This window comes from Triticum urartu, unplaced genomic scaffold (genome assembly GCF_056163025.1).
Source record: "Triticum urartu cultivar PI428250 unplaced genomic scaffold, HENAU_Tu73 scaffold2, whole genome shotgun sequence".
Taxonomy (NCBI): domain Eukaryota; kingdom Viridiplantae; phylum Streptophyta; class Magnoliopsida; order Poales; family Poaceae; genus Triticum; species Triticum urartu.
The window spans coordinates 5,819,094-5,845,085 of NW_028260368.1; the positions used below are offsets into that span (position 1 = coordinate 5,819,094).

Here is a 25,992-nt window from a genome sequence, read left to right on the forward strand (position 1 = left end):
GGAACTTGTTTGGTCAAGTAAGGGAAACTCAATCAAATTCATAACTGTCTCAATAGAATCTTTTCCTTCTTTTTTTTTGTCTAAATATTCAGTTAAGACCATTCCAAGGCTCCTTTTCGCCATGCATAAACTAAACCAACAACTAAGATAAGCACGAAAATCAAAGCTTCGATAAAAACGGATACACCCAATACGTCGAAACTCATTGCCCAAGGGTATAGAAAGACGGTTTCCACATCAAAAACAACAAAAACGAGCGCAAACATATAATAGCGTATTCGGAATTGTACCCAAGCCCCTCCCATGGGTTCTATACCCGATTCATAACTAGAAAGCTTCTCTGGTCCTTCACTAACCGGGGCTAAAAGTCCTGAAATCGAAAATGCCAAAATAGGAATAAGGCTTGCTATTATTAGAAATGTCCAAAAAATATCATATTCGTGAAGCAGAAACATAATGTACTCCCATTAATGTGGAATAGGCGGAACTTAAATTAGTCAATTCAATTCAGCATTGTCAATTTATCCAGAACTTCTCTCTTTTCCTCGGTGAAACAAGAATCTTTTTTGTTCAAACAAAAGCGCTTAGTTTAAGTTTAGCCTTTGTTTCCTCTGTGCTGCATCTTCTTTAAAGATTCATCCAATGGAATCCCAACTCCCTTTCTTTTGGATTTCCATTCTATTTAGATATGGTGTATGTAGATCTAATTCTTATATAAAGAAAACTTTCTCGTTTCACTTTGTCTCGCTTTCTCTAGAATCTCTAGAAAAAAGAATAGCTCTATCCTTTATTTAATATTTAATAATAAAATAATAAGAGACTATTAAATAAAAATGAGAATACTACTAAATTAGAACCTAATTAAGATAGTAGGACTAATCTATGCAGTATAATTAATGAGAAGTAATACTATAAAATAAAAATAAAGAACTCTATTTCAGAACTATGAGACAGAATATTCTGTTTTCTTATTTACTCTTTACTTTATTTTTTCTATTTAAAGTTGATCAATTTACATAATGTATCTATAAACAAAGTAATAAATATACTTAAAACAAAGTAGGAATTCGCAAAATGGATAAAATCATTGCAGTTATTATAGGGAAGTCTAGAGATATCCTATTTGAAGGAGGACGGGATTCAAATCAGGGAAAGGATCCTTTCTTCTATTGATTTGATAGAAATTCGTTTTTCTTTTCCTGTCTGTATGATTTTGATTTTCGATGAATGAGCCTTTGGTAATGCTTTTATCTCTATTCTATGTCGCAGGCGCCTATCCAGTCTATAAACAAATACTAATGAGAAAATGAAAACTATACTAAACTAAAGAAAACATAGGATAGAGATCCTAAAATCTAAAAAAGGGCATATTAGGGCTATACGGATTCGAACCGTAGACCTTCTCGGTAAAACAGATCAAACGGATTATTATCGAAATGATTTGAACTGTTTCAAAGACCCAACATGCATTTTTTTGCATTGGGCTCTTTCATAAACTGATTTAAAGATCAGTTAGTCCACCATAGTTTTTCTTTACGGAAAGATAATGAGATGGCTCCCTGTGCTCTGATTGATTTTTTGTATTATGATCTATCTAGGAGCAATACCAAAGTGTTTCAAAGGAGGATTACCTTGACTTAGGTCTGCCTCCGGTCTAAATTAAATCAACCTAAGTGAAATGGAGTCTCTATCGTTCCACTGCAAGAGTTAACTATGAGACTTCATACACCTTAAAGTTCATAGAACGAAAAGAAGTTTTTTGGAGGCCCTTATCCTCATTACGCCTAGCATTTAGTGGGCTGGATATTTACCTTATCAACTAGCAAATCCATAAGGGTTCTATTTGATTAGGCACCTGAATTGGCACCTGAATCGGACTGAACCGACTGTTTGTCAGGCTACTGTTCTCCTATTCTCTCGAATCTATGAAGTAAGACATTGATTTTGCAATAAGATCGATTATGTTCATTGCATAATAAGCTCCTTTGAAAAGCATTGGCGCACGTGTAAACGAGTTGCTCTACCGAACTGAGCTATAGCCCTTATCAGAGATATCTTAACATATAGATAATTTCTTGTCAAGATGAATATTTTCTAATGCCAGAGGATACCCCTTTGATCTGTATCTGTTTAGTATTTAGTTTAGTATTTAGTATATAACAGACCAATAACAGAGCGGTATTGCTTAGAAAAGGGATTCAATATATAATCGATCGAAGTAATGGGTCTTCCTTTGTGGTGATAAATTGCCTACTTAACTCAGTGGTTAGAGTATTGCTTTCATACGGCGGGAGTCATTGGTTCAAATCCAATAGTAGGTAAGTAGGTAGAAAAATTACTAGATAGCATTGGACTTACTTCGCTTCGCTATCTAATAACTTTTTCTACCCCTCTTCCCTTTTTCTTTGTATCAACTATAAACCACTGGATTGTCTTCAATTGGATGGGGGAATCCAATTGACAGCCTCGATTCGTATCCTAGCTCGTCTGAGAGCGAGCTTCGCTTCAACCAAATCTTTCGTACCCTCAGCTTTACTCAAGTTAGCTTCGGCTATTTCAAGTGCCTTTTGAGCTTCTTCCGGATCAATATCACTACCCAGTTCCGCATCATTTCCTAAAATGATGATCTCCATTATTAACTATTCTCGCAAAACCGCTCCACAGAATCGCTGTTAACCATTGGTCGTTGAGGAGGCGTATTCTCAAAGGACCCATATCTACTGCTGTGTTAATGGGGGCGTGGTTTGGTAATACGCCAATTTGGCCACTATTAGTGGATAAAATGATTTCTTTCACTTCACAATCCCAAATAATTCGCTTAGGAGTCAGTACATAAAGATTTAATTTCATTTCTTCGATTTGTTCTCCTCTTCTAAGGTTATAGCTTTCGTGCTAGCTTCATCGATGTTACCCACCAAATAAAAAGCCTGTTCAGGTAGGCCGTCTAATTCTCCGGAAAGGATTAGTTGAAATCCCCTAATAGTTTCCGCAAGAGCAACATACTTTCCTGGAGAACCAGTAAAAACTTCTGCCACAAAGAACGGTTGTGATAAGAAACGCTCAATTTTTCTTGCTCTTGCTACAGTTAAACGATCCTCTTCCGATAATTCATCCAAGCCAAGAATTGCGATAATGTCCTGAAGTTCTTTGTAACGTTGTAAAGTTTCCTTAACTCTTTGCGCAGTTTCATAATGTTCGTTGCCAACGATCCGAGGCTGTAACATAGTCGAGGTTGAATCTAAAGGATCTACTGCTGGATAAATACCCTTGGAAGCTAATCCTCTGGAAAGTACGGTAGTAGCATCCAAATGTGCAAATGTTGTGGCAGGGGCAGGGTCGGTCAAATCGTCTGCAGGTACATAAACTGCTTGAATCGAAGTTATAGATCCCTTTTTAGTAGAAGCAATTCTTTCTTGCAAAGAACCCATTTCTGTACTAAGAGTAGGTTGATAACCCACTGCGGAGGGCATTCTCCCTAATAAAGCGGATACCTCTGATCCTGCTTGAACAAAACGAAAGATATTATCGATAAATAAAAGCACGTCTTGCTTATTAACATCTCGGAAATATTCCGCCATAGTTAGGGCAGTTAAACCAACTCTCATACGAGCTCCCGGTGGTTCATTCATTTGGCCATAGACTAGAGCTACCTTTGATTCCTCAATATTTTTTTCATTAATTACTCCGGATTCCTTCATTTCCATATAAAGATCATTTCCTTCACGAGTCCGTTCCCCTACTCCACCGAATACGGATACGCCCCCATGAGCTTTAGCAATGTTATTGATTAATTCCATGATCAGTACTGTTTTACCTACTCCAGCCCCCCCAAATAGTCCTATTTTTCCTCCACGTCGATAAGGAGCTAAAAGATCGACGACCTTAATACCTGTTTCAAAGATGGATAATTTCGTATCTAACTCGATAAAGGCAGGCGCAGATCTATGAATAGGGAACGTTGCACTACTATCTACAGGACCCAAATTGTCAACAGGCTCCCCAAGAACGTTGAAAATTCGTCCGAGAGTAGCTCCACCGACCGGAACACTGAGAGGAGCTCCCGTGTCAATCACTTCCATTCCTCTCATCAACCCGTCCGTAGCACTCATAGCTACAGCTCTAACTCGATTATTTCCTAATAATTGTTGTACCTCACAAGTCACATTAATTTGCTTATCGGCAGTGTCTCTACTCTGGACTACCAAAGCGTTATAAATATAAGGTAACTTGCCTGGGGGAAAAGTGACATCCAGCACGGGTCCAATAATTTGATCGATACGACCTGTACTTTTTTCTTCAATTGTGGAAACCCCGGGAGGAGAAGTAGTAGGATTGGTTCTCATAATTATCACATAATTAAAAAAAAGGAATTTGTCGAAATTTTTCTTTTTTTATTGTTGAATAATGCCAAATCAAATCAAAAAAAATCCAAAAGTAAAAAGGAAATGAATTAGTTAATTCAATAAGAGAGAAAAGGGGACCAGGACTTGATTTCGTTGCCCAAGCGAATCCCATTCAATCGTTTACTCATGGAATGAGTCCATTGGAAAGTTCAATCAATCTTTTTTTTCATATACATTTTGCCTTTTGTGGAGGATCTGTGCCTACTCTACTTTCCTATCTAGGACTTCGATATACAAAATATATACTACTGTGAAGCATAGATTGCTGTCAACAAAGAATTTTATTAGTATTTAGTTAGGTATTTGCATTCAAAATAAGAAAAGAGAACTATTAAGAACTTGTAAAATAAGGATTAGGAATTAATTTGGGTTGCGCTATATCTATCAAAGAGTATACAATAATTATGGATTTGGTAAATCAAATCCATGGTTTAATAACGAACCGTGTTAACTTACCATAACAACAACTCAATTCCTATCGAATTCCTATATTGGAATTCCTATAGGATAGAACATACACAGGGTGTACGCATTATATATGAATGAAACATATTCATTAACCTAAGCATGCCCTCAATTTTCTTTAATGAGTTGATATTATATTAATTGAATATCCTTTTTGTTTTACGAGATTTTTGCTAAAGTTTCATTTACGCCTAATTAACATCGAGTAGACCCTGTTATTGTGAGAATTCTTAATTCAAGAGTTATAGGGAGGGACTTATGTCACCACAAACAGAAACTAAAGCAGGTGTTGGATTTCAAGCTGGTGTTAAAGATTATAAATTGACTTACTACACCCCAGAGTATGAAACTAAGGATACTGATATCTTGGCAGCATTCCGAGTAAGTCCTCAGCCTGGGGTTCCGCCCGAAGAAGCAGGGGCTGCAGTAGCTGCCGAATCTTCTACTGGTACATGGACAACTGTTTGGACTGATGGACTTACCAGTCTTGATCGTTACAAAGGACGATGCTATCACATCGAGCCTGTTGCTGGGGAAGACAACCAATGGATCTGTTATGTAGCTTATCCATTAGACCTATTTGAAGAGGGTTCCGTTACTAACATGTTTACTTCCATTGTAGGTAACGTATTTGGTTTCAAAGCCCTACGTGCTCTACGTTTGGAGGATCTACGAATTCCCCCTACTTATTCAAAAACTTTCCAAGGCCCGCCTCATGGTATCCAAGTTGAAAGAGATAAGTTGAACAAGTACGGTCGTCCTTTATTGGGATGTACTATTAAACCAAAATTGGGATTATCCGCAAAAAATTATGGTAGAGCGTGTTATGAGTGTCTACGTGGTGGACTTGATTTTACCAAAGATGATGAAAACGTAAACTCACAACCATTTATGCGCTGGAGAGACCGTTTTGTCTTTTGTGCCGAAGCTATTTATAAATCACAGGCCGAAACCGGTGAAATCAAGGGGCATTACTTGAATGCGACTGCGGGTACATGTGAAGAAATGATTAAGAGAGCTGTATTTGCAAGAGAATTAGGGGTTCCTATTGTAATGCATGACTACTTAACTGGGGGATTCACCGCAAATACTACTTTGGCTCATTATTGCCGCGACAATGGCCTACTTCTTCACATTCACCGTGCAATGCATGCAGTTATTGATAGACAGAAAAATCATGGTATGCATTTCCGTGTATTAGCTAAAGCATTGCGTATGTCTGGGGGAGATCATATCCACTCCGGTACAGTAGTAGGTAAGTTAGAAGGGGAACGCGAAATGACTTTAGGTTTTGTTGATTTATTGCGCGATGATTTTATTGAAAAAGATCGTGCTCGCGGTATCTTTTTCACTCAGGACTGGGTATCCATGCCAGGTGTTATACCGGTAGCTTCAGGTGGTATTCATGTTTGGCATATGCCAGCTCTGACCGAAATCTTTGGGGACGATTCTGTATTACAATTTGGTGGAGGAACTTTAGGACATCCTTGGGGAAATGCACCTGGTGCAGCAGCTAATCGAGTGGCTTTAGAAGCCTGTGTACAAGCTCGTAACGAAGGGCGCGATCTTGCTCGCGAAGGTAATGAAATTATCCGAGCAGCTTGCAAATGGAGTCCTGAACTAGCCGCAGCTTGTGAAGTATGGAAGGCGATCAAATTCGAGTTCGAGCCGGTAGATACTATTGATTAACTAGATAAAACTAAAGATAAAGAAGGTATAAATAAAAAAGAAACGAAATAAAAAGAGAAAAAAATCAGTTATGAAATGCAGTAATTCTTCTTTATTCTTCTAATTGATTGCAATTAAACTCGGCTCAATCTTTTTTAGAAAAAAAAGATTGAGCCGAATAAAAATAGATCATGATATGATCATGAGACTTGACAAATTGAGATTCGTCTATTCTATATATCTAGAATATATATATTAAGGTATAATACAATAAAGAAATACAAATAAAATAATAAAATAATAAAATATAGTATTATCATATGATAATGATAATGGAATCAAATACGCAGTATTTACAGAAAAAAGTCTTCGTTTATTGGGAAAGAATCAATATACTTTTAATGTCGAATCGGGATTCACTAAGACAGAAATAAAGCATTGGGTCGAACTCTTCTTTGGTGTTAAGGTGGTAGCTGTGAATAGCCATCGACTACCTGGAAAAGGTAGAAGAATAGGACCTATTCTGGGCCATACAATGCATTACAGACGTATGATCATTACCCTTCAACCGGGTTATTCTATTCCACTTCTAGATAGAGAAAAAAACTAAAGGAGAATGAATGAAAAAAGACATAGTTTGGAAGTTAGACCTTTTTATAGGACTCTCTTTCAATTTCAAAAAAGAGGACGTTTGAAACTTTTAACAGGCGTAATCGTGAGTCAACAAGTGACTCGAACTGTGTGTAAAAAAAGAAGCATTTTTTTTTTTTCAAAATGCTAGAACTAGATAAGGAAGTTTTCTATAACCTTGAGAAAAAGGATAAAAAGGTAGTTTTTTTTTAGTTTATGACTCCGATCAAGAGCGAGAAATCCTTGATTTGGGATTGGACATAGAACCTGGACCCATCGTAGAGACGTTTAGTTCAAAAGAAAGGATCGTATCCTGATGGTAAGAATTATACTTTCGTGGAAATACAGCGCTATAGACTTCAATGCGGTAGAGTAGACGTTTTGTTTCTAATTTTTCTGGACCAAACCTCCGCTCCGACCCAACGATACAATGAATTTTTTCTGTTCATATTCATAAATAAAAAAGATTCGGAATCGCAATGCTACTATATGCGTCCAGAGGAGTATTTGGAATAATATTCTTCTATAATCCATTATTGCGGGGGGTCTTACTAACAGGGCTTCGCTGCACGGGACAGGTCTTCGTCGAAAAGCTAACTCCACCCGGCATTTTCATACCCTTTCTTTGGGTGGTATATCGCCTTTTAAAGTCTAAGAGGGTAGTAGGGGATCTATAGTAGGTAAGATAATTTGCCCTTTGATTTTGATTGAATATACTATTTTTCCGCCTTTACCACGCATTATTGTATGCGCTTCTAGAGAAGTATGTATGCAGGAAGTAAATTCTAACCGCTTTCTTTTGAATCCAATTTCAAATTAGATTAGAAAGATAGAAAGGCCATGAGGATGGGAAAATCAAAATAAAATCTTTTTAATTAGTTCTCCTTTTTTGGAATTTTCTTATTATCCTTTCATTTTTTTTACAGAATATTTTTCAAACTAAAAATAAAAAATACAATACAATAGTCAATATTCCTTATAATAGATATACTTAATTATATCATAAGAATCTTAAGATATTTTTCGACTAGATAGAAATAGTAAATTTGAATTGAGACACCTATTCCATGACGGATTTAAACTTACCTTCTATTTTCGTGCCTTTAGTAGGCTTAGTATTTCCGGCAATTGCAATGACTTCTTTATTTCTTTATGTGCAAAAAAATAAGATTGTCTAGTATTTTTTAGTGTAAGTAATATAATATGGTAGGGTATGTGGCTTTTTCTACACACACTTTCTACACACAAATGAAAAACGGTTATGGATGCGGATATAGGCTACGAGCATAAATGCATGAATATGCAGAGCCAGGTATAGCGAGTTTTATTTTATTTATTTTAATTGAATCAACGAATATTTTTTGAATAGAAAGTCAATGTATCTAACCTATTATTTCACAGGAGTACTAGTTGCTGAAGGCGATTTCAGAATCAAAAAAAGTAAAGTCAAAATTATTTAGCTTATTCTCTCAATTTCAATCGACCGCTGCTGGATTTAGTATATCTAATATGAATTGGCGATCAGAACACATATGGGTAGAACTTCTAAAAGGTTCTCGAAAAAGGGGTAATTTTTTCTGGGCCTGTATTCTTTTTCTAGGTTCACTAGGATTCTTATCGGTTGGGATTTCCAGTTATCTTGGTAAGAATATTATATCTATACTTCCATCTCAAGAAATTCTTTTTTTTCCGCAGGGGGTCGTGATGTCTTTCTACGGAATCGCAGGCCTATTCATTAGCTCCTACTTGTGGTGTACTATTTTGTGGAATGTAGGTAGTGGTTATGACCGATTCGATAGAAAAGAGGGAATAGTGTGCATTTTTCGTTGGGGATTCCCTGGAATAAAACGTCGCGTCTTCCTTCGATTCCTTATGCGGGATATCCAATCAATTAGAATTCAGGTTAAAGAGGGTCTTTATCCTCGTCGTATTCTTTATATGGAAATCCGGGGCCAGGGGATCATTCCCTTGACTCGTACTGATGATAAATTTTTTACTCCACGAGAAATTGAACAAAAAGCTGCCGAATTGGCCTATTTCTTGCGCGTACCAATTGAAGTATTTTGAGGTATCTTTTTTGAACTGAGTTGAATGAAGAAAAGAAGAATTGGAAGAAGAAAAGTTTTCTCAACACAGGGAGGAAGTCCCTTCTAAATTGGATTTGTTATTGTAAGGGGATTTTTAAGTATTTATCTAAAGGAAGGAACAAACGAGGATAAGAGAAATTTGCTTTTAATTTTTTTTTATCCAAGTTAGATATATCGCATACTATTCTTCCTTTTTCATCCGAAAGGGCTTTTTTTTTATTCTATTTCACTATTTCATTCCATCTAGATCTAAGAAAGAACCCAATGCACTGAAATTCCACTAATAACTAATATACAAAAAAGAAGAATAGATACAGGGTATCAAACCTATAGAGTTTTTGCTTCAAAGAAATAGAAATATCATGAAATAGAAATATCATCATATAGAGTCAGGGAATGGAATAGAGTCAGCGAATGAAGCATATTCATTAACAACTCCATTTACAGATCAAAAATGAAAAAAAAGAAAGCATTGCCTTCTTTACTATATCTTGTATTTATCGTACTTTTGCCTTGGGGGGTCTCTTCCTCATTTAACAAATGTCTGGAACTTTGGATTAAGAATTGGTGGAATACCAGGCAATCCGAAACTCTCTTAACTGATATTCAAGAGAAAAGGATTCTAGAAAGATTCATAGAATTAGAAGAACTTTCTCTCTTGGACGAGATGATAAAAGGGAAACTAAAGACACATGTACAAAAACCTCCTACAGGAATACACAAGGAAATAATACAATGGGTCAAAATAAATAATGAGGATCATCTCCATACCATTTTGCATTTCTCGACAAATATAATCTGTTTGGCTATTCTAAGTGGTTCTTTTTTTCTGGGTAAAGAGGAACTTGTCATTTTGAATTCTTGGGTTCAGGAATTCTTCTATAATTTAAATGACTCAATAAAAGCTTTTTTTATTCTTTTAGTTACTGATTTTTTTGTTGGATTTCACTCCACCCGTGGTTGGGAACTAGTAATTCGTTGGGTCTACAACGATTTTGGATGGGCTCCTAACGAGCTTATTTTCACTATTTTTGTTTGTAGTTTTCCAGTAATTCTAGATACATGTTTGAAATTTTGGGTCTTTTTTTGTTTAAATCGTCTATCTCCTTCGCTTGTAGTCATTTATCATTCAATTAGTGAAGCATAAATTCATTTGATCTCCCGATATTAATATTAATCAAATTAGCAAGCATCTTTTTTTAGAAAGAAAGCCCTTTTCCATTTTAGCAAAATTCTTTCTATTTATACCTACTTTAAGGTATTCATCATTGCAGTACAACTGTTGCAGTAGAATGACAACAGATTCGTGTATAGGGAACTAGATTAGCTTAGCTACCTATCTAATTTATTGTAGAAATTCTGGGATCTGCGATTGGACATGGAAAATAGAAATACTTTTTCTTGGGTAAAGGAACAGATAACTCGATCGATTTCTGTATCGATCATGATATACGTAATAACTCGGACATCTATTTCAAATGCATATCCCATTTTTGCGCAGCAGGGTTATGAAAACCCACGAGAAGCAACTGGACGAATTGTATGTGCCAATTGCCATTTAGCTAGCAAGCCCGTCGATATTGAAGTTCCCCAAGCTGTGCTTCCCGATACTGTATTTGAAGCAGTTCTTCGAATTCCTTATGATATGCAATTGAAACAAGTTCTTGCTAATGGAAAAAAGGGAGGGTTGAATGTAGGTGCTGTTCTTATTTTGCCCGAGGGATTCGAATTAGCGCCGCCCGATCGTATTTCCCCTGAGTTAAAAGAAAAGATAGGAAATCTTGCTTTTCAGAGTTATCGTCCCGATAAAAAAAACATTCTTGTGATAGGCCCTGTTCCCGGTAAGAAATATAGTGAAATTGTCTTTCCCATTCTTTCCCCTGATCCTGCTACGAAGAAAGATGCTCATTTCTTAAAATATCCCATATATGTAGGGGGAAACCGAGGAAGAGGACAGATCTATCCTGATGGTAGCAAGAGTAACAATACAGTCTATAATGCTACGTCAACAGGTATAGTAAGAAAAATACTACGTAAAGAAAAGGGGGGGTATGAAATATCCATAGTTGATGCATCAGATGGACGCCAAGTGATTGATATTATACCTCCCGGACCAGAACTTCTTGTTTCAGAGGGGGAATCCATCAAGCTTGATCAACCATTAACAAGCAATCCTAATGTGGGAGGTTTTGGTCAGGGGGACGCAGAAATCGTGCTTCAGGATCCATTACGTGTCCAAGGCCTTTTGTTCTTCTTCGCATCCGTTATTTTGGCACAAGTTTTTTTGGTTCTCAAAAAGAAACAGTTTGAAAAGGTTCAATTGTACGAAATGAATTTCTAGGTCCCGGGATTTCTTACCATCAAGTTGGTAAAAAGCCTCGATTTATTGGCAATTGCTAGAATTATCTATGATCTATTTTGGAAATCCTTTTTTTGTTTAGACTGCTTTTTGTTTATGAGATGTCTGGAATTCCTTATTTATATCCCATGCAAAAGAAGAGAATCCAAGGCAAAGGCGAGAACAATCAAATTAAAATTTCTTCTTTTTCGGAGGGATTGCAGGTCTTCTTAATCGTCTATTCGGCACAAGAAAAAGCCTTTTTCTTGTGCCGATTCTTCTTGTATCAAAATAAGAATCCTTTTTCTTCCTAATTCGTCAAAGATTACTATTTCTTCTTTATTCGGGTCTGTCTCTTGGACCTCTTTTTCTTTTGCTTAGGTTTAGCCGAGGTAGTGGACAAACAGAGGGGAAGAAAATATGGCGGGGGAAAAATTTCTTGTGATTGTGAGCAAATTGCTTGGCTTGTTTAATTAAGTTCAACTTCAAATTTACAGAAATTTTGCAAAAAAAAAGTAAACTCTTCCATTGAAGGTTTTTTTATTTTTAGGCTAGTTGAATAGTTTTGATTAAGGTTTTATTAGTTTATTACTCGAAACTAAATCAAGGATTTTCAGGATACTTCCTTCGTGGAATAAGATATTGGATCCTCGAGTGATCTCTTTTTCTTGTTGCTTCATAAGAGTGAATCGAATAGATTCAATTCGCGTTATAAGAGTAAAATAAAAATTCCGCGGGTCCTTTCCGCTCTAATCAGATAAAGGGGGGTAAGGACCCGCTAAGCTCCTACTTTTTCATGTTTACAATCTGGTCCCTCCGATTACTATAGAGATGAACCCAATCCAGAATATGAACCATAAAAGAAAACACCTACTAAACCAATCACAGCAATACCAGCTACAGTACCTATCAGCCAAAGAGGAATTCTTCCAGTAGTATCGGCCATTTCCCCTACTTTCCTCCACATTTTATCAATTGGTCATGCTAGAGACAAAAACAGTCATGGGTAGTTATAAGGATGGTATCCTTCCAAATGGGATAAGAGAATTCTTATTAGTCTCTTTCTTTCTCTCAATTGAAGAAGTAATTGGAAAATAAAACAGCAAGTACAAAAATGAGTAATAAACCCCAGTATAGACTGGTACGATTCAATTCAACATTTTGTTCATTCGGGTTTGATTGTGTCATAGTTCTATAGTTGGAATTTGTTTTATCGTTGGATGAACTGCATTGCTGATATTGATCCCAAGAAAAAAACAGTAGGTACAGCTAGTCCGTGAATAGCCAGCCATCGCACTGTAAAAATAGGATAGGTTCGATCTATGGTCATTGAGGGCCTCCTAAAAGGATCTACTAAATTCATCGAGTTGTTCTAAAGAATCAAAACGGTCGGTTATTAACGGAATTCCTTGTCGGCTTTCCGTGAAATACTCGTTTGGCCTAGGACTTCCAAACACGTCATAAGCTAAACCCGTACTGACAAATAACCAACCCGCAATGAATAGGGAAGGTATAGTAATGCTATGAATAACCCAGTATCGAATACTGGTAATAATATCAGCAAAAGAACGTTCTCCCGTGCTTCCAGACATGCTGAACTCCCAAAATTTTTGTACATTCAAAAAAGGAATTGATTCCGTAAAAGATGGGATCGACCAGTAAATAGAAAATTACTGATATTTCATCCTTGTGAGATTGTCAATTTTGTACCAAAGGTGTATTTTGAGTATACCGAATTAGTATAGCTATCCTTCCTATGGCACAGCAATCTGGTTTTGCCTGGTTCCGAAACATAATTACTTTTTTATTTTTTTTTTGTCTATAGGTAAGCTATATGTTATTCAAGGCATCAATAGAAAACCCCATTTTTGTAGGTTCTACTTACTTTTCATTGGCTTCGGAATAATAGAGTAATTCGGAATAGCAGCCAAAATCTTGGGAAAATCTAAGTTAATGATCAATAGGTTTGGATAAATAATTTAGGAAGGATATTCTCATACTGACACAATACAAGGACAAGTATATGTGAAATCTATCCTTTCATAATTCGTAAATTCATCCTTGTATTGTTTGTTGGATTAGGTCTAACTTTCTTGACCAAACTGCGAGCGCGGAACTTTACGAGATGAAATAGGGAAAGACAGAAGATAGAATAGAACTTAAAAGGATAATTGAAGTGACTCGTCTTCGAATCTACTTTGGTTGGAGTTCGAAAAAGGAATAAAAATAAAGTAAATTCAAGGAAGAGCTTTCTTTTTTTTTTTTTTTTAACAGCCCCTTGGCAGGTCGTGGAATGCTTTTGTTCTCCTCTTATTCCATATGGAATACAATCAGTTAAAATAAGAAGGAATAGGGGAATATTCGATCGTTCACTCCAAAAAGAGGGTCCTATTGAAAAAGAAATTATCCAAAATAGAAAGAAGTTTTTTTTTTCAAATTCAATTGTTTATTTATCTCTTATTCAAAAATTTCCCTGAAAATTGAATTTCTTTTTTTCATTCAATGGGGTTAGATGATCTAGTTCTTAATATTATTACTTTACTCAATTGACAAATTCCACAACAAATCTCTTGATTCGGAATTAGGGACTCATGTATCATCTGATGAATCCACTTTCTTTTACACTTCTGTATCTTACTCTATCTTGTTTTTTAGTATTATCTAAAATAACTGATGAATTATGAATTTTCCATAACTTAGGTAAATGCTTTACCAACATATGTAGTGTAGTAAAAAAAAATAAATGGAATTTAACTCTTTCATGCTTACTTTAACTAGTTATTTTGGTTTTCTACTGGCTGCTTTAACTATAACCCCAGCTCTATTTATTGGCTTGAACAAGATACGCCTTATTTGAATTGACTGAATAATTATAATTCAGAAAAGAAAAATCTTTCTTTGGGATTCCTGGCATTCTACGACTCTTTTCCAGACTAATTAGGAATTCTTTTCTTGGTCATTGAGATTCGTGGATAATTTAGAGTACTATTTAGGGATAGATCGTACCTCTTTTTTTATCCCCTCGAACAAATCGAAATGATTGAAGTTTTTCTATTTGGAATCGTCTTAGGCCTAATTCCTATTACTTTAGCGGGATTATTCGTGACTGCGTATTTGCAATACAGGCGTGGGGATCAGTTGGATCTTTGATTGAGTCATTTTTTTTTTTTGATTGACCTCCTCCAGACCAGAGAGGAGGTCAAATTGAAATTGGAGTTACAATTCAATTTTGTTAAGTTATTTTACTCTGCTTCGACATAAAATAGATGGAATCACGCTCTGTAGGATTTGAACCTACGACATCGGGTTTTGGAGACCCGCGTTCTACCGAACTGAACTAAGAGCGCTTTCATTCATTCAAAAAGAAAATCTTTTTCTATTCCTAATGTATCTCACGTACGTATAGTCTCCACAAATTCAAGTTATACCCACTTTACTTTAATTGATCTCGTCGCTACTGCCTATAAAGAAGAAAGAAGTAATAGGTAGGGATGACAGGATTTGAACCTGTGACATTTTGTACCCAAAACAAACGCGCTACCAAGCTGCGCTACATCCCTTTTCCAAATTAAATTGTTGTACAATGCCATTGTACACAATTCCTGTCTTCTTTTCCACATCATAATTTTCTTCTTCTTTCTTTCTCTATCTATATATAGAACCCTCGTGTCATTTCTTCTTTTTGGTCTCATATAATTAAGGAATTATATACATATAAAATCCAATATAATTTCGCCTATAAAAGAAGGATTACTTTTCCTTGGTAATATATAGGAAGAAGGGGTCATCTTTTTCTTTTTTAGGGATAGGAAAATTTCGTCGATATGGTTCATTTTATATATAGCATAACAATCTTGGGCAAGAGTTTATGATCATATATGTATTCCAACAAGGAAGGAGGATTTTCAATGCGGGATATAAAAACATATCTCTCTGTAGCACCCGTGCTAAGTACTCTATGGTTTGGTGCTTTAGCAGGTTTATTGATAGAAATTAATCGTTTATTCCCAGATGCTTTGTCATTCCCTTTTTTTTAATTCTAGTTATTGCTATGGGAGGGATAGATTTCTTCGTGATATGACAAAATTTGATCCTTTTCAATCTTTTTTTAGTATCGGAAGGAAAAAGAAAGAAAAGATGGATTGGGTTGAACCTCAGAGTCATTAAAAATTTGGTAAACCCCATTTTTGAAAATAGAAATTCAATTTAAAGGGGTACCCAAGCTAAATAAGGCCTCAGAAATCAGAGCATAGAAAAGGCGGGGCTGGCTAATTAAATGAAAGGATTTCGAACCAAAATCTTTGCTAATTCGACAAGGATTGTATTCTTTAATTATTTCTCTATTTTTTATTACTTAATTAAAGAATAAAAAAAAATTATTCTAATGAATTTTATTCTTCTTCTTCGGATTCAAAATAGAAGAATAAAAGAATAAGTAGAAGAATTAAGTTAAGTCAATCCAAAAAGAAAAGGAGGTTCATGGCCAAGGGAAAAGATGTTAGAATCAGAGTTATTTTGGAATGCATCAGTTGTGTTCGAAAAGGTGCCAATGAGGAATCGACGGGGATTTCTAGATATAGTACTCAAAAGAATCGCCACAATACACCCGGACAATTAGAATTCAAAAAATTTTGTCGTTATTGTCGCAAGCATACGACTCATCACGAAATAAAGAAATAGGAACATCGTGTGTTTGATCTTTCCAAACAACAGAAAGAGTAAGAACTTCATATTTAATATATAAAGAAAACATAGTATAGAATACAAAATACAAATCAACTCATCTGATTTCCGGTAGATATTATTTCATATGTATAGAGGGTATTCATATACTATAATATGAATCAAATAAGATATGGATCAAAGAAAAACTACTTCTTCTGGATCCTAAATTAATAAAATAAAGAAGTGAATTTTCAAATTTTCAAATTTTAAATAAGGAATAAATCATGTATACATCTAAACAACCTTTTCTTAAATCTAAGCAACCCTTTAGTAAATCCAAGCAAACTTTTAATAAATCCAAGCAACCCTTTCGTAAATCCAAGCAAACTTTTCGTAAATTCAAGCAACCTTTTCGTAAATCTAAACAACCTTTTCGTAGGCGTCCCCGGATTGGCCCGGGAGATCGAATTGATTATAGAAACATGAGTTTAATTAATAGATTTATTAGTGAACAAGGAAAAATATTATCGAGACGAATAAATAGATTAACCTTGAAACAACAACGATTAATTACTCTTGCTATAAAACAGGCTCGTATTTTATCTTTCTTACCGTTTCGTAACTATGAGAACGAAAAGCAATTTCAAGCCCAGTCAATTTCAATAATTACAGGTTCTAGACCCAGAAAAAATAGACATATTCCTCAATTAACGCAAAAGTACAATTCCAATCGAAACTTAAGAAACAACAACCAAAATTTAAGAAACAACAACCGGAACTTAAGTTCCGATTGTTGATGTTTTATTCGAATTCGAAAGGGCCAGACCTATATATATTATAAAGAAAGTAATCCAGCTCGTTGATTCCTACCACTTAATCTTAATTTATTGTATCTTCCCGGAGTTCCCTCTCCGGGAATTCATCTTTTATTATTCCAGTATATTACTTTATTTATACCTTTAATTGATGATCTTTATTTTATTGGAAATCGTGTAAAGATTATTTGGATTTGATACAGCTACTTGTGCAAGCATTTTACGATTAAGAATCAATTTCTTCTTGTACAGGTTGTGTATTAATTTACTATAACTATCGAATACTTTATATACCCGCGTTGCTGCGTTTATCCGAGTGATCCACAAACGACGAAAATCCCTCTTTTGCCTACCTCTATCTCGATGAGAGGAAACAAAAGCTCTTTTTACCTGTTGGGTAATCATTCGATTAAGTCTTAAATGAGCCCCTCTAAAGTTTGAGGCAAATGAACGCATTTTTGTTCGTCGTCTCCGGGCTATATATCCTCGCGGAACTCTGGTCATTGAATCAAATTAACCTTAATGAATAACTAATGATTTCTCTTCTTTTAGCCACCCTTTTTCTCATTAATAACAAAACTAATTATTCCGATATATAAAATATTAATTCCAATGGCTTTTGCTATAGTAACCTTCCCAACCACGATTTTTTATTCCACTCCGTTCAGTTATTTCTATACGAAATAACAAATTCATTCTAATAATACTAAAAAAAATAGTGGGTTCCATCGTTTCTATGGTTCCCTTTTAAACGGTGAGGCCCTCTCTATACACCGGAGCCCTTTCTTTCATCAAAAGGTATTGCGAACTTGTATAGTCCACATTCTTTGGCTCTACCTATCCATTATAGAGTAAATAGCTCTTTTCACAATAAGAGTTATCCATACAGTGACGGTATTTAATTATGAAAGTTGGCTAAGTAGCTGACCCTGTTAGTCCGTTCTTTTAAGATAAAGGAGCATAAGCCTTTTTCTTTTTATTACTATTTCCTCCGCTTAATGGATAACCATTTGCTACCAATGGGAGAATTGCTTCTTATTTCCAATTTAGATAATTGGATTTGCACCAAAGGAAACCATAAATTCCATATACCATAGAAATCTAGGATAGAGAAGCTATATCCTATTCATTGGTACTAATCATGGATACTTCAATTTTTTTTATATTTGTTTGAAGTCATGATCTGAACGAGTCGCACATACACCCTAGCACATGTTCCTCGACGCTGAGGGCATCCTTTAAGCGCGGCCGTTTTTCGAGCATTTCGTATTGGCTGTCTTGCGTTTCTAATAAGTTGTTTAACCGTCGGCATGTTGTATGTATATAGAAAAAAATGGATTGGTTTAGATCCATCTTAACCTGATGATTGCTCATCATGAAGTCTTTCTATTTTCTATTAAATCGAGGAAAACACGAATTTAGCTGTGAAATAACTTTACAAGAAATCCGGACACTACCAATCCTTAAACATTTCTGGAAACCACACTGGATCAGTATCGCAGTGCTTGTCAATCATTTCATCCCCTACAATATCGACAAGTCCATAAGCTTTGGCTTCGTCTGCTGACATAAAAACATCCCTTTCCATGTCTTCGGATACAACCCAAAAAGGCTTGCCTGTTCTTACTGCATAAACCCTTGTGATCATTTCGCGAACTTTGTGTAACTCTTCTACTTCTAGTAAAAATTCTGGTGTCCTTGCCCGATAATAAGCACTAGCAGGTTGGTGAAGCATAATCCTCGCGTGAGGGAATGCTATACGCTTGGTGGGTTCTCCTCCAAGCAGAATGAAGGACGCCATGGAGGCGGCTATTCCGAGGCATATTGTATATATATCTGGTGTCACCGTTTGCATCGTATCAAAAATAGCCATTCCTGAGATTAGCCACCCGCCTGGGGAGTTTATAAACAAAAAAATATCACTAATTCCATCTTCTATACTCAGATATACCATGAGACCTGTAATATGATTCGTGATCTCGCAACGAATCTCTTGACCTAAAAAAAGTGTCCTTTCTCGATACATAACATTGTATAAGTCAACCCAAGTCGCTTCTTCATCTCCAGGAATCCGGTAAGGTACTTTTGGAACACCAATGGGCATATTAGATTAATATTATTAAATTTAAGTAAGAAAACCACACTTTAATATGGAAACGTAAGAATGGAACAGAAAGAAAGAATCCGCAGTTTATTGTCTTAATTTTTATTCTTATTCTATATGAATATTATAGATTCTATTAATACGTAGATTGAAAGGTTATACATATAAGGAATGTAAGACAGATTGAATAAAGAAAAGGGAATGGGTGATTTGAATGCTAAACAAAGAGGGGTAGCGATCTATTCTTCGTTTTTTCCAAATTGGCCAAGTTACCCATTGCATATTGGCACTTATCGAGTATAGAATAGATCTGCTTCTCTTTCTTCTTATGAACAGAATTGGCTTCTTATTTTTAATGGAATGAAATAAATATTCGCGCTTTCTGACACAGAATCCCCTAGAAGGGTTAGGTACATAGGATATGGATAGTCTTTTTCAATGCGATAAAATAAAGCGACATCGTGTCTATTTTTCTTTGCTAAAGGGGTATTTCCATGGGTTTGCCTTGGTATCGTGTTCATACTGTCGTATTGAATGATCCGGGTCGATTGCTTGCGGTGCATATAATGCACACAGCTCTAGTTTCTGGTTGGGCTGGCTCAATGGCTTTATACGAATTAGCAGTTTTTGATCCCTCTGATCCTGTTCTGGATCCAATGTGGAGACAAGGTATGTTCGTAATTCCCTTCATGACTCGTTTAGGAATAACGGATTCGTGGGGTGGTTGGAGTATTTCAGGAGGAACTGTAACAAATCCGGGTATTTGGAGTTATGAAGGTGTGGCAGGTACGCATATTGTGTTTTCTGGCTTGTGTTTCTTGGCAGCGATCTGGCATTGGGTATATTGGGACCTAGAAATATTCTCTGATGAGCGGACGGGAAAACCCTCTTTGGATTTGCCCAAGATCTTTGGAATTCATTTATTTCTTGCAGGGGTGGCTTGCTTTGGCTTTGGGGCATTTCATGTAACGGGTTTGTATGGTCCTGGGATATGGGTATCCGATCCTTATGGACTAACTGGAAAAGTACAAGCTGTAAATCCAGCGTGGGGTGCAGAAGGTTTTGATCCTTTTGTTCCGGGGGGAATAGCTTCTCATCATATTGCTGCGGGTACATTGGGTATATTAGCGGGCTTATTCCATCTTAGTGTCCGTCCGCCTCAACGTCTATATAAAGGATTACGTATGGGCAATATTGAAACTGTACTTTCCAGTAGTATCGCTGCTGTTTTTTTTGCAGCTTTCGTAGTTGCTGGAACTATGTGGTATGGGTCAGCAACGACCCCAATCGAATTATTTGGGCCTACTCGTTATCAGTGGGATCAGGGATACTTTCAGCAAGAAATATATCGAAGAGTTAGCAATGGTTTAGCCGAAAATCTTAGTTTATCAGAAGCTTGGTCTAAAATTCCCGAAAAATTAGCCTTTTATGATTATATTGGTAATAATCCGGCAAAAGGGGGATTATTCAGAGCAGGCTCAATGGACAATGGGGATGGAATAGCTGTTGGATGGTTAGGACATCCCGTCTTTAGAGATAAAGAAGGACGTGAGCTTTTTGTACGCCGTATGCCTACTTTTTTTGAAACATTTCCGGTTGTTTTGGTAGATGAGGAGGGAATTGTTAGAGCAGACGTTCCTTTTAGAAGAGCAGAATCCAAATATAGTGTTGAACAAGTAGGTGTAACGGTGGAGTTCTATGGTGGCGAACTTAATGGAGTAAGTTATTCTGATCCTGCTACTGTAAAAAAATATGCGAGGCGTTCTCAATTAGGGGAAATTTTTGAATTAGACCGGGCTACTTTGAAATCTGATGGTGTTTTTCGCAGCAGTCCAAGGGGTTGGTTCACTTTTGGTCATGCTACCTTTGCTTTGCTCTTCTTTTTCGGACACATTTGGCATGGCGCTAGAACATTGTTCCGAGATGTTTTTGCTGGTATTGATCCAGATTTGGATGCTCAAGTGGAATTTGGAACATTCCAAAAAGTGGGAGATCCAACTACAAGGAAACAGGCAGTTTGATACACATTGTTATAGTATCTTTCACCTCTCTTTTTTGATTTGACATGGGAAACATCTCCCATCCTTTCTTTGACTCTTTTTCTTTCTTTATATGGGAAATTATCCCAAATGACAAATGAATAGGTGTGGAAGTTATAATTGTAAATAAACCAGGATCGAATCTATGGAAGCATTGGTTTATACGTTCCTTTTAGTTTCGACTTTAGGGATAATTTTTTTCGCTATCTTCTTCCGAGAACCACCTAAGGTTCCACCAACTCCAACTAAAAGAATAAAATAATTTCATTTAAGTAAGAAGTCCCCCTATCTGGGAGACTTCTTACTTAAATTAGTCTCCGTGTTCTTCGAATGGATCTCTTAATTGTTGAGAGGGTTGCCCAAACGCGGTATATAAGGCATACCCAGTAAAGCTTACAAGTAAACCAGATATGGAGATGGCGACTAAAGTTGCTGTTTCCATTTTTATAGAATTTCAAGATTACAATGGATCTACGAAAAGATCGTGTATTTACAACTACAACGGAATAGTATACAAAGTCAACACCAATGATTAAATAGAATTTATGGCTACACAAACCGTTGAAGATAGTTCTAAACCTAGGCCAAAACGAACTGGTGCAGGTAGTTTACTGAAACCCTTGAATTCGGAATATGGGAAAGTCGCCCCGGGTTGGGGGACTACTCCTTTTATGGGGATCGCAATGGCTTTATTCGCTATATTCCTATCTATCATTTTAGAAATTTATAATTCTTCCGTTTTACTGGACGGAATTTTAACCAATTAGGTTTCTACTAACTAAAACTAGGAAGTCAGAGTTTTTCCATCCAAAAAAGCCTTTCTAGTTTAAGATCTACATTTCTAGATATTATGGTAGTTCGACCGCGGAATTTTTTTGTTTCGGTATCTCTGGAATATGAGTGTGTGACTTGTTAGAATTGATCCTATTGATAATACATAGAAAGGGCCTGTTATCTCTATCAAGATGATTCTAATTCGTCAGATATTATTTATTCTAGTATCTGGAACACGAAATAGATAGAGTGGATCAAAAAAAAATGGAACTATGATTCATACTCACTATTAAGACCTCGCAACCAGACTGAAAAATTCAAGTAGTTCTTAAATAAAAATAAAAAAGAAATTTTCTTCCTTCCAATTTTGTTTGCCCAAAAGACAACTTTTTTTCTCTCGATTTTGTCGAGTCATTACACTGATTCAATAAATGATTATCAAGCGGTTCTTATTCGAAGAACCCTTGCCTTTTGTTTAGCTTGAGACTAAATCATCGTGGCTCTAGTATGAATCTAAGGTTTTAATTGAACTGATTCATAGGATCTCAACAAGATAATTTCTATATTACGCATAAAAAAACAAATCCTTTATAGGGAAGAGAAAAGTCAAGAAGCCTCTAATGACCAACATAAGGGAAAGGAAGAAAGAAAGACGCGCCAACTTGAGATTTTTTGGCATTATCATCACAAAGAAGATATTCCGGATTTTTCTTATTTGATATCTTCAAGGCAAATCGACCCAATTCAGTGGCTGATGAAGTTTTGAACCTTTTTTCTAATATTCGTTGAAAATTTTTGTGTTTCTGCTTGAGCCGTACGAGATGAAATTTTCATATACGGCTCTTAGAGGGGGACTCGGGTTAGTTACCTATCTCAATAAAGTATATGATTGGTTTGAGGAACGTCTTGAGATTCAGGCAATTGCAGATGATATAACTAGTAAATATGTTCCTCCCCATGTCAACATATTTTATTGTTTAGGGGGAATTACACTTACTTGTTTTCTAGTACAAGTCGCTACCGGTTTTGCTATGACTTTTTACTACCGACCAACCGTTACAGAGGCTTTTTCCTCGGTTCAATACATAATGACCGAGGCCAACTTTGGTTGGTTAATCCGATCAGTTCATCGATGGTCAGCAAGTATGATGGTTTTAATGATGATCCTGCATGTATTTCGTGTGTATCTCACAGGGGGATTTAAAAAACCCCGCGAATTAACTTGGGTCACAGGTGTGGTTTTGGCTGTTTTGACTGCATCATTTGGTGTAACTGGTTATTCTTTGCCTTGGGATCAAATTGGCTATTGGGCAGTCAAAATTGTGACAGGTGTACCTGACGCCATTCCGGTAATAGGATCGCCTTTAGTGGAGTTATTACGCGGAAGTGCTAGTGTGGGCCAATCCACTTTGACTCGTTTTTATAGTTTACATACCTTTGTACTGCCTCTGCTTACTGCCGTATTTATGTTAATGCACTTTCCAATGATACGTAAGCAAGGTATTTCGGGTCCTTTATAGGGAAGGCATATCATAGAGAATTATAATTATCATATATCATATCGGGTAGGTTTTGGTATTTCATTGCTACAAGCATGGGTTATTGTAAAATAACACATGTCATTTGGATACTTCTCTTCAACTCCAAAGTATTTTTATACAATACAAATAGTTGAAGTTAATTTTACGAAAGAAAAAAGGCGGATTATGGGAGTGTGTGACTTGAATTATTGATTTGGCCATGCAGATAAAGAATTGGATCTGCCACATTAGAATTCACAACCAAAGGTGTCTCCGCATCCAATCAACATGTAAGTCCCCTACCTAGGAAGGATAGGCTGGTTCACTTGAGGAGAATATCTTCTATGATCATACCGCAACCATGTCATCCATGAACAGGCTCCGTAAGATCCCATAGAGTAGAAATGGAATAAGTCATGTGACATGATCCAGTTCTCTATTTATTACACTTACCTTTTTATTATAGTATGGAAATGCATTCATTTTCTTTGCATCGATTGTGATCCGCAATACTATCGGAGTAAAAGAAGGGATCTAAGGAAGAATGTAGGCTAAACTTTTTGATTTTTTATTAGTAACAAGTAAATATTTTGTTTGGAGGTAAGAAACTTGCGATATTGAGGGGATAAATACCAACTAATCAAGAGACATGAGACAATCCACAAAGCAATTGATCATGATCAAATTTGTAAGCCCACTTGGATATTGAGCATTTACCCATAAGAATAGGATTATTTTCAATGAGTAGTTGTAGGTGCAACTTCGGAAAAGAGAATCTGATAAAGCTTTTCTTGCCTAGAGTCATTGAGTCATTATAAACCTTAATTCTATTAAGGATCTTCCGCGGTCTTATTTCTTTCACTCTTGCTCGAGCCGGATGATGATAAATTCTCATGTCCGGTTCCTTTGGGGGATGGATCCTAGAGTTCACCTATCCCAATAACAAAGAAACCAGACTTAAATGATCCTGTATTAAGAGCTAAATTAGCTAAAGGGATGGGACATAATTATTACGGGGAACCCGCATGGCCCAACGATCTTTTATATATTTTTCCAGTAGTAATTCTAGGTACTATTGCATGTAATGTAGGTTTAGCGGTTCTCGAGCCATCAATGATTGGTGAACCGGCAGATCCGTTTGCAACTCCTCTGGAAATATTACCCGAGTGGTACTTCTTTCCCGTGTTTCAAATACTCCGTACGGTACCCAATAAGTTATTGGGCGTTCTTTTAATGGTTTCTGTGCCAACAGGCTTATTGACAGTACCTTTTCTAGAGAATGTCAATAAATTCCAAAATCCATTTCGCCGCCCAGTAGCTACGACCGTTTTTTTAATCGGTACTGTAGTAGCTCTTTGGTTAGGTATTGGAGCAACATTACCCATTGATAAATCATTAACTTTAGGTCTTTTTTAGATATTTTTTGATTCATTCAACCGTGAAGTACCATAGGTATCTAGGAAATAGTTACTTCCAAGTGAATCTTCCCTAGATACCTAAAATCCATTTTATTATGATCCATTTCGCGAAAATATAGATTGTACCAAAGATGCTAAATTGTTTTCTTTTTATTCTAACTCGAAAAAGAAGAAGAAAAAAAATTGCAATGGATTTAAAACGAGAGTTTATTCTTAAGTAAATCAATTGGGAGATGCTTCTCTAGAGTGTCCCATATATGTTTTCTATCTTCCATACGAAAACTGTCAATTCTCAGAAGATCTTCTTCAGTCTTACTCAAAAGGTCCAATAGTGTATGTATATTGGCCCTTTTTAGACAATTATACGTTCTAGAAGTCAATTCTAATTGATCAATAAAAATACAATTCAATGGAATTCCTTTTTTGTTTTTCTTTAGATTAGTTAATCTTTTTTGAAAAGTAAAAAGGGGTGGAGTAAACCTGTTTTTATTTTCTTCGAAACTAGCGCCCTCTTCCTCCGCGTGTAGAAAAGGAAGAAATAAATCAATCAAATTACGAGAAGCCTCATAAAGTGCTTCCTTAGGGGTTAAACTTCCATTAGTCCATATTTCTAGAAAAAGTATCTCGTGTTTTTCATTTCCATTCCCACAAGAAAAAATACTATAATTCACATTTCGAACAGGCACATGGATACAGCATCTATAGGATAACTTCCATCTTGATAGTTCTTTCTGAGTTCTGTCTGATATCCACGATCTCTCTTGATCTGTAAATCAATACAGAAATCAATGGGCTCTGTCAAGTTAGCTATAGGTTGTGCCGTATCAACGATTTCTACGGAAGGCGGTAAGATGATATCTTGAGCAGTTATGTATCTAGGACCTTTGACGCAAATGGATGCGTCTCTAACTCCATAGAGATTACTTCTCAATACAATTTCTTTCAAATTTAGTAAAATTTCTTGTACGGATTCTTCAATACCTGCTATTGTAGAATACTCGTGCGGCACGCTCCCAAATTTTGCACGTGTGATACATGTTCCTTCTATTTCTCCAAGTAAAGCTCT

General features: G+C 36.1%; 2 non-coding genes across 2 annotated transcripts; both read right to left on the reverse strand.

The window, feature by feature from the left end:
* Positions 1-14,864: 14,864 nt before the first annotated feature.
* TRNAW-CCA (transfer RNA tryptophan (anticodon CCA)) lies at positions 14,865-14,938 on the reverse strand. The gene has a single exon. It is a non-coding gene; the product is annotated as a tRNA-Trp (tRNA).
* Positions 14,939-15,077: 139 nt separating this feature from the next.
* On the reverse strand, positions 15,078-15,151 carry TRNAP-UGG (transfer RNA proline (anticodon UGG)). The gene has a single exon. It is a non-coding gene; the product is annotated as a tRNA-Pro (tRNA).
* Positions 15,152-25,992: the final 10,841 nt, after the last annotated feature.